General features: G+C 43.1%; 1 protein-coding gene across 2 annotated transcripts in view; it reads left to right on the forward strand.

Moving 5' to 3' along the window:
- The window catches only part of Ppp2r2b (protein phosphatase 2 regulatory subunit Bbeta), a 480,227-nt gene that overhangs the window by 448,860 nt on the left and 15,055 nt on the right, over positions 1 to 16,312 (forward strand). The window lies entirely within an intron of this gene.

Genomic DNA, 16,312 nt, shown 5'->3' on the forward strand with positions numbered 1-16,312 from the left:
CCATTCACAATTGCATCCAAAAAAAAAAAAAAGTACCTTGGAATAAACCTAACCAAGGAAGTAAAGAATCTCTACAATGAGAACTTTAAAACACTCAAGCGAGAAATTGCAGAAGACACTAGAAAGTGGAGAAACATCCCTTGTTCCTGGATTGGAAGAATCAATATTGTGAAAATGGCAATCTTACCTAAAGCAATCTACACATTTAATGCAATCCCTATCAAAATTCCAAAGGCTTTCTTCATGGAAATAGAAAAAACAATCCAAAAATTCATTTGGAATCACAAAAAACCTCGAATATCTAAAATAATACTGAGCAACAAAAAAGAGGCTGGTGGTATCACCATACCTGATTTTACCCTATAGTACAGAGCCATAGTAACAAAAACAGCATGGTACTGGCACAAAAACAGACATGTAGATCAGTGGAACAGAATAGAGGATCCAGATGTAAGCCCAAGTAGCTATAGCCACCTGATATTCGATAAAAATGCCAAAAATACTCATTGAAGAAGAGACAGCCTCTTTAGCAAATGGTGTTTTGAAAACTGGATATATATCTGCAATAGGATGAAAATAGATTCTTCTCTCTCGCCATGCACAAGAATTAAGTCCAAATGGATTAAAGACCTTAACATCAGACCGGAAACTCTGAAACTGCTAGAGGAAAAAGTAGGGGAAACCCTTCAACATATTGGTCTTGGCAAAGACTTTCTGAATACAACCCCAATTGCTCAGGCAATAAAACCACAGATTAACCACTGGGACCTAATGAAATTACAAAGATTTTGCACCACAAAGGACACAGTGAAAAAAGCAAAGAGGCAACCTACAGAATGGGAAAAAATCTTCGCCAGCTATATATCTAATAAAGGATTAATATCTAGGATATACAAAGAACTCAAAAAGTTAAATAATAAGGAATCAAACAAGCCAATCAAAAAATGGGCTATGGAGCTAAATAGAGAGTTCTCAAAGGAAGAAATACGAATGGCATATAAGCATCTAAAAAAATGTTCTACGTCACTAGTCATCAGGGAAATGCAGATTAAAACTACATTGAGATTCCATCTCACTCCTGTCAGATTGGCCACCATCATGAAAACAAATGATCATAAATGTTGGCGGGGATGTGGAAAAAAAGGAACCCTTCTGCACTGCTGGTGGGAATGCAATCTGGTCCAGCCATTGTGGAAAACAGTGTGGAGGTTCCTAAAACAGCTAGAGATTGATCTACCATATGACCCAGCTATAGCACTCCTAGGCATATATCCAAAGGACTCATCTCATTTCCTTAGAAGTACGTGCTCAACCATGTTTATTGCTGCTCAATTTATAATAGCTGGGAAATGGAACCAGCCTAGCTGTCCCTCAACAGATGAGTGGATAATGAAGATGTGGCACATTTATACAATGGAGGTCTACTCAGCAATAAAGAAAAATGAAGTTATGAAATTTGCAGAAAAATGGATGGACCTGGAAAGTATTATACTAAGTGAGGTAACCCAGACCCAGAAAGCCAAGCGCCATATGTTCTCTCTCATATGTGGATCCTAGCTACAGATGACTGGGCTTCTGCGTGAGAATGAAAATACTTAGTAGCAGAGGCCAGTAAGGTAAAAAGGAGACATAAAGGTTGGAGAAAGGAAGGGAGGAGGATACTTAATAGGTTGATATTGTATATATGTAATTACAATGATTGTAATGGGGAGGTAATATGATGTAGAATGGAATTTCAAATGGGAAAGTGTGGATGTGGGGAGGGAGGGAATTACCATGGGATATATTTTATAATCATGGAAAATGTTAATAAAAATTAAAAAATAAATTTAAAAACTTAAAAAAAAAAAAGAGCTGACGTAGGCTGAAGCAGGGCCAGCACACCAGATCAGAGGTAGGTAGGATTGAGCAAGCAACAAGTCTCAGCATGTGACTAACACTTCTTATCATCTGCCATCATCATTAAGAGTGAACCAGAGGACTGGAGAGATGGTGTAGCGGTTAAGCGCTTGCCTGTGAAGCCTAAGGACCCCGGTTCGAGGCTCGGTTCCCCAGGTCCCACGTTAGCCAGATGCACAAGGGGGCGCACGCGTCTGGAGTTCGTTTGCAGAGGCTGGAAGCCCTGGCACGCCCATTCTCTCTCTCTCTCCCTCTACCTGTCTTTCTCTCTGTGTCTGTCGCTCTCAAATAAATAAATAAATAAATAATTTACAAAAAAAAAAAAAAGAGTGAACCAGAGCTGGGCCTGGTGGCGCACGCCTTTAATCCCAGCACTCGGGAGGCAGAGGTGGATGGATCGACATGAGTGTGTGGCCAGCCTGAGAATACAGAGTGAATTCCAGGTCAGCCGGCCTGGGCTACAGTGAACCAGAGGTCACAAAGTGAGCCTGCCTGTCTTATAGATGACTTGTGTTGGATTACACACTCAAAATTTTCTTTAGTGTGTGTGTTATGTGCATGCTTGTGTGTCTGTTCATATATGTGTGGGCACATATGAGGGGGGTACACAGGCATATGTACATGTTGAGATGTTCATGTTGAGATGTCTTCCTCAGTTGCATTCTGTCTTAGAGACAGGAATCTAGCACTCACCAAGTCAGCTAGACTAACTGGCCAGAAAGGTCTATGAATCCTCCCATCGCTGTCTCCCCAACACTAAAATTATCATGCGCTACCACACTCAGCATTTTTATGTAGGTGCTGGGAACGTGAACTCGGGTCCTCATGCACCTTTGGTGGTAAGCTTTTGGTCCACTGAGCCCTCTACCCAGTCCACCCACTCAAAACCTTTTAGTTTTAACATTGAAAAAAAGAATCAGAGTTCCTCAGAAAAGTTTAGATTTCACAGATGAGATGATCTGGTGATGTCCACACTCCACTCTTGCCTGGCAGCATACAGCATGTGGAACACAGGGCCAGGTGGCGGGCAGTCTCCTCTTCTCCCCCAACACTGCCTCTGCTGTGTCTGCAGCTATGAGGCTGTGCTTGTGCTGGATCTGTCGACTTCTGAGCAGAGCAGCAGTGGCAAGAATGGGGGGAAGCCGAGCTAGGGTGATAACTCTATGGCTGTGTTCAAGCAGTTCACTCTGGCCTGCTTTCCGTGGCCATCTGTGGGGAAGCAGCTACAGAAAAAGGACTGGCAATCCTCCTGCTTCAGCCTTTCATGTGCCCAGTTTACCTCTTCAGTTTAAACTCAGTTGAGCTGCAACCTCAAACCCTCTTGTCCCAACATAACATTACAATATCTAGGAATGAGGATGTGAACATCTTTGAGGGTGCAATGGTATTCTTCTGATGAGAGTTAGAAAATCCCTAGCTGGAGCTGGAGAGATGGTTCAGCAGTCAAGTCACTTGCCTGAAAAGCCTAAGGACCAGAGTTTGATCCCCTAGTACCCACATAAAGCCAGAGGTACAAGGTGGTGCATGCATCTGCAGTTTGTTTGCAGTGGCTGGAGACCCTGGCATGCCCATTGTCTCTCTTTCTACCTTCCTCCCTCCCCCCCCTCTCTCTCAAATAAATAATTACAAATTATAAATAATTATATAAAATATTTAAATAATAAAAGAAAGACAATTCCCAGCCATGATGAATAAGGGGCCCAGTCTTTGTCGGAGTAGCAGACGGAACATGCTTGCTCACTGGTGTAACCCCAGCACTCATGCATATGCCTTATACCCTCCATGTGTTTAGCATCTGCTTCTTGATATCATGGGACTCAGGTACCAGTTGACTTCTGACCATGTTCTCTGAACCATCTTATTTCCTTTGCTCTTGTTTTATCTTGTAACCATGCAGAGTGGGCATTAACATCTGCATTTGAAAGATAATGAAGGTGAATTGTAAGGAAACAAGGAAAAACTGGTAGGTATTTTGGCCTGTAACAGATAGATTACAGGTCCAAGCCTGTGTCGCTAACACCAAAGCCCACTGACTTCTCTTGTTCCTGCATGAAGTAAAGGCCTTAAGAAAACACTCTGCAGGCTCCTGCTGAATGATCTCATCTTCCAGCCCTTCTACATGTTATCTGTGCTATCAGCCTTAGGGTCCCACTGTTCCCTCAAAACACATGTCACCCCAGACACGTTCTCATGCCCGGTCTCTTATCTAGCATAGGAGGTATCTTCCCATTCTCCACTCCACCCTCAGAACTCAGCAGTCTATGAGCTACAGCCAAATTTGGCTCACTGCCTGCTCTAAAGAAAGAACAATGGTTCTACATTTTCAAGTGGCAGGGGGAAAAAAATCAATAGAGTACTGCTCATGACATAAAAATTGTATGAGATTAAGATGTTAGTACCCATAAGCTGAGCCCTGGTGTTCATTTCTTATCTATGTTACTTTCATGCTGTAGGACTGGGTTAAATGTTGAAATAGAGACCACCTGGCTTTCAGCCTGAGGTATTTTCTAACCTTGATTGGTATGTGTGTGTGCGCACGCATGCATGCATGCAAATGAAAACCTGAGGATAATCACAGATATTAACCTCAGGTACATAGCTTATCTCCTTTGAGACAGGGTCTCTCATTGGCCTGAAGTTCACCAGTTAGGCTAGACTAGCCAGTGTGCTCCAGGAATCCTCATATCTCCACCTTCACAGTCCTAAGATTATAGAAACATATGATCATGCCTGACACTTTGCATGGTTACTGGGGATAGGACTTGGGTCCCCTCGCTTATGAAGTGAGCACTTTAGTGACTGAGCTATCTACCCAGCACCTCTAACCTTAAGTGATTCTTGTTAACTTAAGGGTCCCATTCTCCTCCTGTGGAGCTTTGGTATTTTACTTTGGCTTTTTTTTTTTTTTCTTACCTGAAAAATGTGCTGAAGAAATGAGTACAGATCCCCAAAACCCGTGTAAAAGCGAGATGCTATGGTGGGTGTCTGTAAGCCCAGTGTGCCTAGGTTGAGAAGGAAGATGGAGAGAGGAGAATGTGGCAGAAGTTCACAGGCCAGCGAGCATGGTGGACTGCAGTAGCAAACAACATTAAAAATGAGAGATCTTGCCTCACACAAGGAGGAAGGTGTTGCAGATACCTTCTCATTGCTGGCACAAAGCACCCAACCCAAAGCAGCTTGTTGGGAGGCAAAGGTTTATTTTGGTTTATAGACTCAAGGGGAAGCTCCATGATGACAGGGAAAACATGCCATGAACTGGTTATTACTTCTGCCACAGCAGATGGCAAACCATACTATGAGAGTGTGCCAAACACTGGCAAGGGGAAGCTGGCTATAACACCAATAATCCTTCCCCCCAAAACTCACTTCCTCCAAGAGGCTCCAATTTCCCGATTCCCATCAGCTGGAGACCTAGCATTCAGAACACATGAGTTTATGGAGGACACCTGATTCAAACTACCATAGGAGGCAAAGACCGACACAAAACTTATCCTCAGATATACTGGGCACTAAATCCTAAACTTCTTCTCTCACTGTTCTCAACTGAGCAAAGGTCAGCATCGTCAGTCCAAGGGAGTTCTTGTCCTCCACAGGAAAATAACCAAGTCTCTCACTGGGCAAAATTATTGGATGTCTTCTGTATAGTAAAAATTGCTGGCTGTGTCTCAATCGGGGAGCCTTTTCTCTAGGGGCAAAACTGTTGCTTGCATATCTCTGAAGGAAAACTGCCATCTGCCTCACTCTGTAGGAAAATTGCCAGTCATGTCCCCATTATGGGGAAGTTGTCAAGCGTGTCTCCAAATGGAAAAGCTTGCCAGCTGTGATTCTCCATCAGAGATGTCAACAGAAGTGAGCAATTTCAAACCCTGTGTGTGATTCCAAGTGTGCTCCAACTCATCACAGGGACAACCTCACACCCCCTGGCTGCCCGCCTGCCTCTGCTCTCCCTCTCATCTGCCCCAGCACCAAGGCCAGGCTGCTGGTGACACTAAGCTGAGGGACGCTGCACCAAGGAAGTATGTTTGACAGCCCAGAAGCAACCCGGTGTGTGTCTGTATGACAGCTGATAGAAGACCTCAGACTCGCTATCACAACTGATAGCTCTCAGAATGTGCCCACATGAAAAACACTTTGGCTTTTGGTCTCATTTCCTACCATGCTTGCCGTAAGCACCACCTATGTCTGCATTCGTGCCACTTTCCCTGCTGTCTTGGACACATCACATGTGCTTTGCTAAAGGCCTAACATGAACGTCATCATAGATCCTCACATGCACCCTAGACATGGGTACCATGACTATCTCCCTTTTGTAGGTCAGAAAAATCAAGGGTTGGAAAAAGAGAAGAGGCTTCATCAAGGCCTCATAACTTACAACGGAGCTGAGACCTGAGTGCTGAGCTTGCACACACCTGCTGTCTTTGCCACCGCAGGGTGTGGAACAGAGTGGGAGGGGTCCATCCAAGTCAACAGTAGTGCCCATGAGTCTCCTTCTGACCCCTCGACAGTTGTAGCGACTGTAGTTTTAGCTCTGGGTTTCTCTAAAGTTAGCAGTTTCTTCTTAACTCCTGTTTTCATTTGTGTATGCAAAACTTTCTCCGCAAAACTTTCTCCAGAATGTGGGCTCTTACTCATTTGTCCTATCACCTGAGCCTTCTCTGGGGCTCACACAAGATCTTACAGCTCTCTGGAAGTATGTCCCTCTCTATGCATATTATGGAACAAAACACTGCCTGCACAAGGAGCACAGGAGTGCCTGCCAGGTTTAAAAGGGAGCACAAGCTGCTTTTGACTCTAGCATTGTAAACTAAAGTATATTCTGGGGATCCTGTGCCAAAGAAACAATGGGATACAAGTCATTTGCCAAATATAGTTTGGAGAGTGGTGTGATCGAGTAAGACAGGCTCTTACTCTGACCGTCGTGCTGTCCTGATGCCACCTGCTCAAATACGATTTTGATGGTGGTTCTCTACCAGAGGCAGTCACGCTTCCCTGCCCCAAACCTCAGCCTGAGACATTGGACAATATTTGGACACGTGTTTATTTGCTACAACTGGGAGAAAGGAGGTGGGTCAGAGGACAGATTTAGAATCTTTAATGCCTCCAACAACAGGCCGACTGTGGTTACCGCATGGGTATTTCCCCAAGCTTAGGCCCAGGATCTGGAACACTAGACACATGCTCCTGAAGTCACTTTGGAAGGGCAAAGTGACAGAGCTTAGGAGAGAGAATAGCAGAGACCAGTGGAATCTCACAGCTTTTACACCTAAGACCTGGGAGACACTTGATTAGCAGCCCTGATGCCTTCATATTATACAGAAAAGTGGGCCTACAAAGTTGATGGTGGACCCACAGCGACTCAAACCGAGTTTATATCCTGGCTTTGTTTCAACTAGATGTGAACTGCATCTGAGTTAACAATTAATTCACGGGACAGAAGACCTACTAATGGTGAATGAATTAATACCATGCATCAACGTAAGAGTTCAATACATGGGAGCCAGCTAATTTGTCCCAACCTAAATTCCAATCCAAAATTCCTGATACTTAGTCTTTCTAGTATCCCATGATGAGCATGGGAAGATGAGAGGGAGGTCAGAAGCACTGAAAGAGAATGCACAGAGAACTTCTGGCATATGAGGGAGTTCAGGTGAACCTGAGCATTTGACAAAACAAGAAACTGTGTAATGGTGTGAAGCAGGCAGGGAGGCAGGAGGGCGATCCCGTGCAGCTCACTGAGTCATTGCTATGGGGTTTTGGGGGTAGAGGGGTTTTTCCCCTGGCCTATGAACCCTACCTTTTAGATCCTTGTCCATTTCACAAAGAATTAAGGAAACAGATTCCAAAAAGGCTAAATTGTGAGGTTTATTTGAGGAAAATTAGTATCTAGAAAAAGGATGGCATGATTACACACACACACAGGGAAGGCAGGACCTGAGATCTCATGAAGGAAGCTGAGTGTGGGACATGAAAGGGAGATTGAAAAGGGCCCACCTGAGAAAGGGGTAATAAGTAAGGAAGGAGAAAGTCTCCTTCCCTCTTCTTAAAGGAACACTTGACTACCCACTTGGGAAGTAGAGCAGGAGGGTATAAGCCCTTCAACTTCACATGAGAAAAAATGGCTAAGAGATCAGTTAGTAAAGGTCCCATAGCTTAGAAGAGAAATTTCCTTCCTGGCCAGACTTGGATGGGAGAAGGGCTTATCAAAACAGGGACCTGGAGGGTCAGGCATCAGGAGGAAAATGAATAGCCAAAGACCCCTTGCCCACATCAAAAGTCTTTCTTTTTTTTTATTTTTAATTTTTATTTATTTATTTATTTATTTGAGAGCGACAGACACAGAGAGAAAGACAGATAGAGGGAGAGAGAGAGAGAATGGGCGCGCCTCTGCAAACGAACTCCAGACGCGTGCACCCCCTTGTGCATCTGGCTAACGTGGGACCTGGGGAACCAAGCCTCGAACCGGGGTCCTTAGGCTTCACAGGCAAGCGGTTAACCGCTAAGCCATCTCTCCAGCCCGAAAAGTCTTTCTTATAGCTAATTAGGATGGGCTTTACATCAGATTCAAGTGAATAAGGGAGAGAGCTGACTGGTTTTTTGTTTTGTTTGGTTTGGTTTGGTTTGTATTTTGGACTCAAGAAGCTGCCCAAGAGGGGCCAGCATATCTAGTATGTCATATTGGGGAAGAAGTAGGGGTTGCTGTCACTGGAGTGATGAAACTGAATCAGACACTGAATTCCAGTTTTATCAAGGCAGGCAGGGTGACACCTCTTCATTCCCTCCCTTTGGGCTTTCCCTAGCTGACTCAAAAAATAGAAAAGAAAAGAAAACCTACCTTGCTCCTATTTCTCCCACAGGTATCATCTCCTAACTTTGAGAATTAAATGGGACTATGTAGATAAAGCTTAAGGAAAAGGAAACGGTGGTTATTAAAACCTGCAAAGCTTCCCTCCATTGGCAGATCTGCCGCATCCCAATTGACTGCGTCTGGACTATGAGCGTTCCCATGAAGACTAGCTCCTTAGAGCAGACTTTGTCTTTCCTCCTGTGGTTCCCTTCCTTTTTCACTTGATGTCCTTATTTTCTGGATGCTAACTGGAAACTACACCAGTCAGCAGATCTCTAGCACAAGCCAAGGGTCTCTGATAAAAATAGCCAATGAGGGGCTGGATAGATTGCTCAGTGGTTAAAGCACTTACCTGAGAAGACTGTACCCATGTAAGCCAGATGTACAAGGTGGCATATGTGTCTGGAGTTCATTTGCAGTGGCTAGAGGCCCTGGCGCACCCATTTATTCTCATTCATTCTCCTCTTCCCCCCCCCCCCGCTTAAATAAAATTTAAAAATATATACCCAGTGAGATTTGTCTGTCTCATCTGAGCCCCAGACAGCATTGTATCACATGCTCAGCCTCATAGACATTGGAGCAGAGGTGATTCTCCAGTTCTTTTATTCTCCTCTTATCAGCCAGTAAATCTCACTATTCACAAGTGTAGCTAAATTTATGCCATGGCTTAACATTTTTCTCCTCCAGTTCTGTGAGTCCCCAAAGGCAGGACTGGATCCATCCTGCTCCTTATTGTGCCCTTGCCTTTGGTTCAGGGCTGGCATGTATCCCCACTACCACCCCCAAATACTTTGAATCTTTATGTTGTATATAACGTACTATGTCATGCATGGGTGTGTCACCAGTCAGCTGACTGGTGTCCTGCTCTACCCAGATGCAGCGAATGGGTAGGCGAGGACAAACGCTTCTGGTGCTGGTCTTTGGCAGTGTTTGCTTCCCTCAGCTTTAAACTGCAGCGAGCAGGGGTGGCAAGCCGATGGAGGAGCGCTGCTGGTGTTACAGGTGGGCAGCAAGCAAGTAGTGGGACTTTTAGCTCTACATTGTGACAGCTCTTGTGTAGACCTAGGTGGTCAGGAGTCCTCAGTCATTGACAGTCTCTGGTGGTGCTGCTTCTAGAAAGTGGTACCCATCGGGATTCCTCCACCCTTGAGAGCAGTCAGCATTACAGCTTCCAGGCTTGGGGTGTCTGAGATGTTTGTCCCTGAAGATTTAACAGCTCTGGACCTCAAACAAGAGCCTTCAGTCTCTCTTCTGGCTCTTCACAGCCTTCTGTCCCATAGCTCTGCCTCTTCAGATACTCCTAGGCCTGCTGATGGCTCCGCTGCTATGTCTGTCACCACTTCTACCAACCCCTTTCATGTTACCAGCTCAAAAAGGCAGGCAAGAAAAGACTGGTTCAAAGCAGCCTTTTATTGGCCCTAACATTACAACACCAGGCAGCTCACCAGATGAGCCAAGCAGCCTACTCATGCAGCCAGAGAAAAGGTATTTGCACCAATCCCAGCGTTGTCCTTTGTGTACTGGTCACAGCAGTTCCCTCCGCAAAGTCTTGGACCTAGGTAGAAATGGCTGTAGGGTCACCTAGAGTTCACCAAGGCTTGTGAAAGCAGCCAATCAGCTACAAAATGTTTGTAAGAGTCCTGTCATGGATGCCCCTTGAGGAGCTAGAGCAGACAGCTGTGATTGTCATGTAGTTTACTCATGGAGTGTTCAAAATGATCAGTGCTGATATGAGGGTAGACCGGGTGAGGATTTGACTGACAGTCGTCTTCTTGCTCAAGGCTGAGAAATAGTATTGCTGTGAGTTCAAGGCCAGCCTGGGTTACACAGTGAGGCTTTGTGTCAAATGGATGGATGAATGAGTGAATGAATGAAAACTTTGTTTTGCAGGGGGTTATTTTATTACCCCCTTTATTAAATGGCCCACTGCTGTCTTTATAGGCAGTGTCCTAAATAAATTTGTTTTTATAAAGAACCAAAAGAGGCAGCCATAGCCAGGCCCTTCAGTGATATTTGAGGGGCACAGGCCGAGACAAGGGCCGGACGCCGATGAGCACCTCTCCTGTTTCAATGGACTTAATTCTCAAGTTTAGTTCTAATAGACTTGGAATTTTTGTTGCCATTCCTTTAAAAGGTTCTGTGAAAGTTCCTGTTTTGATTTGGCTCCTGATTTAGCTTGGCAAAGCTTGAAAGGAAACTTATGCACTTTGTCTCTGCACTGGAAATCGTCTACTGCCCGTGTAGATGCAATAAGCAAGCAAGAAAGAAGCCACCTTGGAGGCCAAGTTAGCTCAGCCTTGCGCAGGCCATGGTTTGCTTCTGCCTCAGGTTGCAGCATAAACCCTCATTAGGTTGAACCATATGCTACTGCCATGTTGTAGGTCAAATGTAATTGGATCTCGGCAAATGCATATGTTCAACTTAATGTATGCTAAGCACCCAGAAGGCAAAGAATTTAGGCTGGAGAGATTTCTCAGTGGTTAAGGAACTTGTCTGCAAAGCCTAATGACCCAGGTTCAATTTCCCAGTTCCCACATAAAGCCAGATGCACAAAGTGGCACATGCATCTGAGTTCACTTGCAACATCTGGAAGCCCTGGCACACCCATCATTCTCTTATATTCTCTCTGTCCTTGGAAATAAGTAAATATTTTTTTAAAAAGAAGGCAAAGAGTTTATTAATTTATCTGGCTTAAGTTCCAAGGAAAAACAATTGTTTTATTATTTTATTTTTATTTGTTTATTTGAGAGAGAGAATGGGTATGCCAAGGCCTCCAACCACTGCAAACAAACTCCAGATGCATGCACAACCTTATCTAGATTACATGGGTCCTAGAGAATCAAAATTGTGTCCTTCAGCTTTTTAGGCAATCACCTTAACTGCTAAGCCATCTCTCCAGCCCACCAACAATTTTTTAAAATTCTAGCCAAACTTGAGGCTTCCATTGTCCACTGTTTTCACTGCTGGTGACTTCTATCTCTCATAGGGCTGCATATAGTACAACTTTTTCCAGCTTTTAGTTGGCTGGGCTACAGGAAGAAGGTTTTCTGCTCAGCACCAGCTTGATTTTTCAGTGACCTTGCTGCCCACACATGTGAAGTCTTCAGCAGTAGGGTCTTACCATCTGTTACTCATAAAGAACCATGGGCCCTGGCAATAGCCTGTAATGTTTTGGAGGCAACAGGGACCTCCCTGGCCAAAAACTCACTAATAGCTAACCCATCCCTGGCACCAAATATTTTCTAGTAGCAATCTATGGCTTCTGGATGTACTGTTATCCAAAGAAATAAGCTTTTATATGTCTTATTCAGAATATTTTGAATTTTGATTGGCTCTCCCCCCACCCTTCTCTTACTCAATCTCTTCCCCTGGCCTCACTTACGCCATTCCACTCCCTATAATCTGTTCTTCTCCTTACATATATACAATACCATCACCTAAAGGTCTTCCTTCTCCTACCTTCCTTATAGCCTTTTCCAGCTTACTGGCCACTGCTACCAATTTTTTGGTTCCAGCTCACACACAAGTCTAAATATTTGTAGTTAGGATCCACATATGAGAGAGAACATGCAACATTTGGCTTTCTGGGCCTGGCCTGCCTCACTTAGTATAATCCCCTCCAGATTCATCCATTTCCCTGCAAATTTCATAATTTCACTTTTCTTTACCACTAAATAGAACTCCATTTATAATTGTACCACATCTTTATTATGCACTCATCCATTGAGGGACATCTAGTTTGGTTCTATTTCCTAACTATTGTGAATAGAGCAGCAATAAACATGGTTGTGCAAGTATCTCTAAGGTAATGACAAGAGTCATTAGGATATATGCCTAGGAGTGCTATAGCTGGATCATATGGTAAATCTATTTTTAGCTATCTCAAGAACCTCCACATTGATTTCCATAATGGCTGTACCAGATTACATTCCCACCACAGTGTAGAAGGGTTCCCCTTTTTGCGCACCCTCCCCAACATTTTTTTTTTTTTTTGATGGTAGCCATTCAGGAGTGAGATGGAATCAATCTCAAAGTAGTTTTAATTTGCACTTCCCTAATGGCTAAGGATATAGAACACTTTCTTAGATGTTTATATGTTATCTGTATTTCTTCCATTGAGAACTCTCTATTTAGTTCCATAGCCCATTTTTAATTATATTGTTTGATTTCTTAATGTTTTATTTTTTGAGTTCTTCATATATTCTGGATATTAATCCTCTGTCAGATGTGTAGCTGGCAAAGATTTTCTCCCATTCTGTAGGTTGTCTCTTTGCTCTATTCACAGTGTCCTTTGCTGTACAAAAGTTTTGTAAGGGGTTGGAGGGATGACTTAGCAGGCAAAGCCAAAGGACCCAGGTTTGATTCTCCAGGACTCACATAAGCCAGATGCATAAGAGGGCACACACATCTGGAGTTCATTTGCAGTGGCTGGAGGCCCTGGCATGCCCATTCTGTCTCTCTCTCTCTCTCTCTCTGTCTCTCTCTCTCTCTCTCTGTCTCTCTCTCTCTCTCTCTCTCTCTCTCTCTCTCTCTATCTCTCTCTCTCTCTTTCTCTCTCTCTCTCTCTCTCTCTCTCTATCTCTCTCTCTCTTTCTCTCTCTCTCTCTCTCTCTCTGTCAAATTAATAAATAAAAATAAGATATTTTTTTAAAAGCTTTGCAAGTTCATGAGATCCCAGTGGTTGATTAGTGGTTTTATTTCCTGAGCAATTGGGGTTATATTCAGAAAGTCATTGCCTACGCCAATATGTTGAAAGGTTTTCCCTACCTTTTCCTCTAGCAATTTCAGAATTTTGGGTCTGATATTAAAGTCCTTAATCCATTTGGACTTGATTCTTGTGCATGGAGAAAGACAAGGATCTATTTTCATCTTTCTACATATAGATATCCAGTTTTCCCAGCACCACTTGTTGAAGAAGCTGTCTTTTCTCCATGAATATCTTTGGCATTTTTGTCAAAAATCAGATGGCTATAGCTGCCTGGATTAATATATAGCTTCTCTATTCTATTCCATTGGTCTACATGTCTGTCTTTGTACAAGCACCATGCTGTTTTTGTTACTATGGATTTGTAATATAGCTTAAAATGGAGAAATCAGGTATGGTGATCCCACTAGCCTTATTTTTGTTGCTCAAAATTGTTTTGGCTATTCGAGGTTTTTTTGTGCTTCCAAATGAATTTTAGGATTGTTTTTTCTATTTCTGTGAAAAATGCCATTGCAGTATTAATGGGGATTCCATTAAATGTGTAGATTGCTTTTGGTAAGATTGACATTGTAGCAGACAGATTCAGGTTCACTGAGATGAACTTTCAGACCCAGCACAATTATGGAGGAAGGGATTTATTGAAGCTTACAGATCCAGTGGAAGTTCCATAATGGCAGAAGCTGCCCTGCCTTCACAGGCCCAAGCAGACAGAGAGAAGTACAAGCCTAAAGGTCAAAAGCCACAGCACACTTCAGGAACTCCAGCTAGGCACACTTTGCATATAGGAAACCCCTCACCACAACTTAAGATCTACCCAGTGACATTGCCTCCAGCCAGGTAGCCAGCAGATGTAAACTACAAACAAACAACTGAATATATTGGGGGCCATCTATTCTATTCAAACCACCACAGACATTTTCACAGTATTTTGTGTTCTTCCAATCCAAGAACATGGGATGTTTTTCCATTTCCTAGTGTCTTCTGCAATTTCTCACTTGAGTGTTTCAAAGTTCTCATTGTATAGATCCTTTACTTCCTTGATTAGGTTTATTCCAAAGTACTTTTTTTTTTTAGACAATTGTGAATGAGAGAGATTCACTGATTTCATCCTCTGCATGTTTGTTAGTATATAGGAAAGCTACTGATTTCTGTGGGTTTATTTTGTATCCTGCTATGTTGCTAAAAGTGTTTATCAATCCTAACAGTTCCAGCAACAAATATTTATTGAACATTTGTATATATTGCTCTGGGTATAAGGACACATGAAACCAACATCCCCAGCCCCCAGGTGCAGGTCTCCTGTATTTGTCCAGTACCTAAAATGCTCTTTTCCCCCTTGAGAGATAGAACTCCTGCAGGGTTCTGCTCAGCTTTCTCCCTATCTGGAGCCCTTCCTTCACAAGTGCTCCTGTATGGGACTCACCATCAGAGACTCATGATCAACTTTCTTGAAATCAATTACTCAGTGACCCAGAGCACTTTGACACTGTGGCATCTCTATTTAAGGCAGGTTTTCCAAAGCTCATGCCCATCCCACAGTTGAAAGACAAAGACCATGGAAAGTAACAAGTGAACATGTTTTAGAGGCCAGGCCTGGAGTCTGTTTTCTAGAAGTCAGACTCATATATACCCAACTGCATAAAGGCTGGGACATACAATATAATGCACGCCTAGGAAAAGGACAGACATATCAGATTAGTGACTAGCTAACAGTGTCAGACATGGCTTGTGTATCACTGTTATGAAAGTTCAGAAGTAATATTGCATGAAGCACTAGAAGTTCTGTTGTGGATTGAAATACGGCAAAGAAAGATGTCTTTGATCAAAGTGTAGTGGCACACCTTTAATCCCAGTACTCAGGAGGCAGAGGTAGGAGAACTGCTGTGAGTTCAAGACCAACCTAAAACTACATTGTGAATTCCAGGTCAGTCTAGACTAGAGTGAGACTCTACCTTGAAAAAAAAGTCTCACATCCTCGTTAAAGACATATGGTAGCCAGGCATGGCGGCTTATGCCTTTAATTCCAGTACTCAGAGGCAGATGTAGGAATATCTCCATGAGTTCAAGGACACCCTGAGACTACATAGTGAACTCTAGGTCAGCCTGGCCTACAGCAAGACCCTACCTCAAAAAACTTAAAAAAAAGAAAAGATAAGGTAAAATCATTAATTGTTATATAATATACCATTATATAATAATGATATATGAGCAAATACTGAATTAATGTTTCTATCAAATGTAATAAGGCTTCAAGAAAAGATCTTTTGAGATAAAACATCTCACTAGTTTATAAGGTATATATGTATGTATGTATGTATACATACACATACACATGCCAAGAACATGAATCATCAAAGAAAAAATAATTGGGCAATGTATAGAACTGGGAAACACCAAGATTTCACCTATACAGCCACTCAGAATCAGAGTAGATGAGTTAGTGCCATATTGACAAGCCATGCTTTGATACTATAAGTGGGAATCAACTGCTGCTAATAAGAAGGATCATGTGACCCAAAAAGACAGAGTAAATGGACAATACTCATCGGAGACATTGTAGCCACCATTTGCATATAAGGACACCAGAAACACAGTGAAGTACTTGCCCAAAACCACACAAATAAAGGGTACTCTGACCTTAGACCCAAGACAGTCAAGGGGTTCTGCTGTCAGAATGAAAAGGCCCACTATTGACCACCCTGATCCAAGGAAAATGAAACCTCTGTCCACACAAAAGCTGCTACATGAGCATTCATGCATCACCATTTGTGATAGTGGAAACCACCCAAATGTTCTTCATCTGACAACTAGGTGAACAAAATATGACAATTCCACACGATGGAATATTAGCAAGCCATGCAAAA

The sequence above is a fragment of the Jaculus jaculus genome, chromosome 13 (genome assembly GCF_020740685.1).
Source record: "Jaculus jaculus isolate mJacJac1 chromosome 13, mJacJac1.mat.Y.cur, whole genome shotgun sequence".
NCBI classification, from domain to species: Eukaryota; Metazoa; Chordata; class Mammalia; order Rodentia; family Dipodidae; genus Jaculus; species Jaculus jaculus.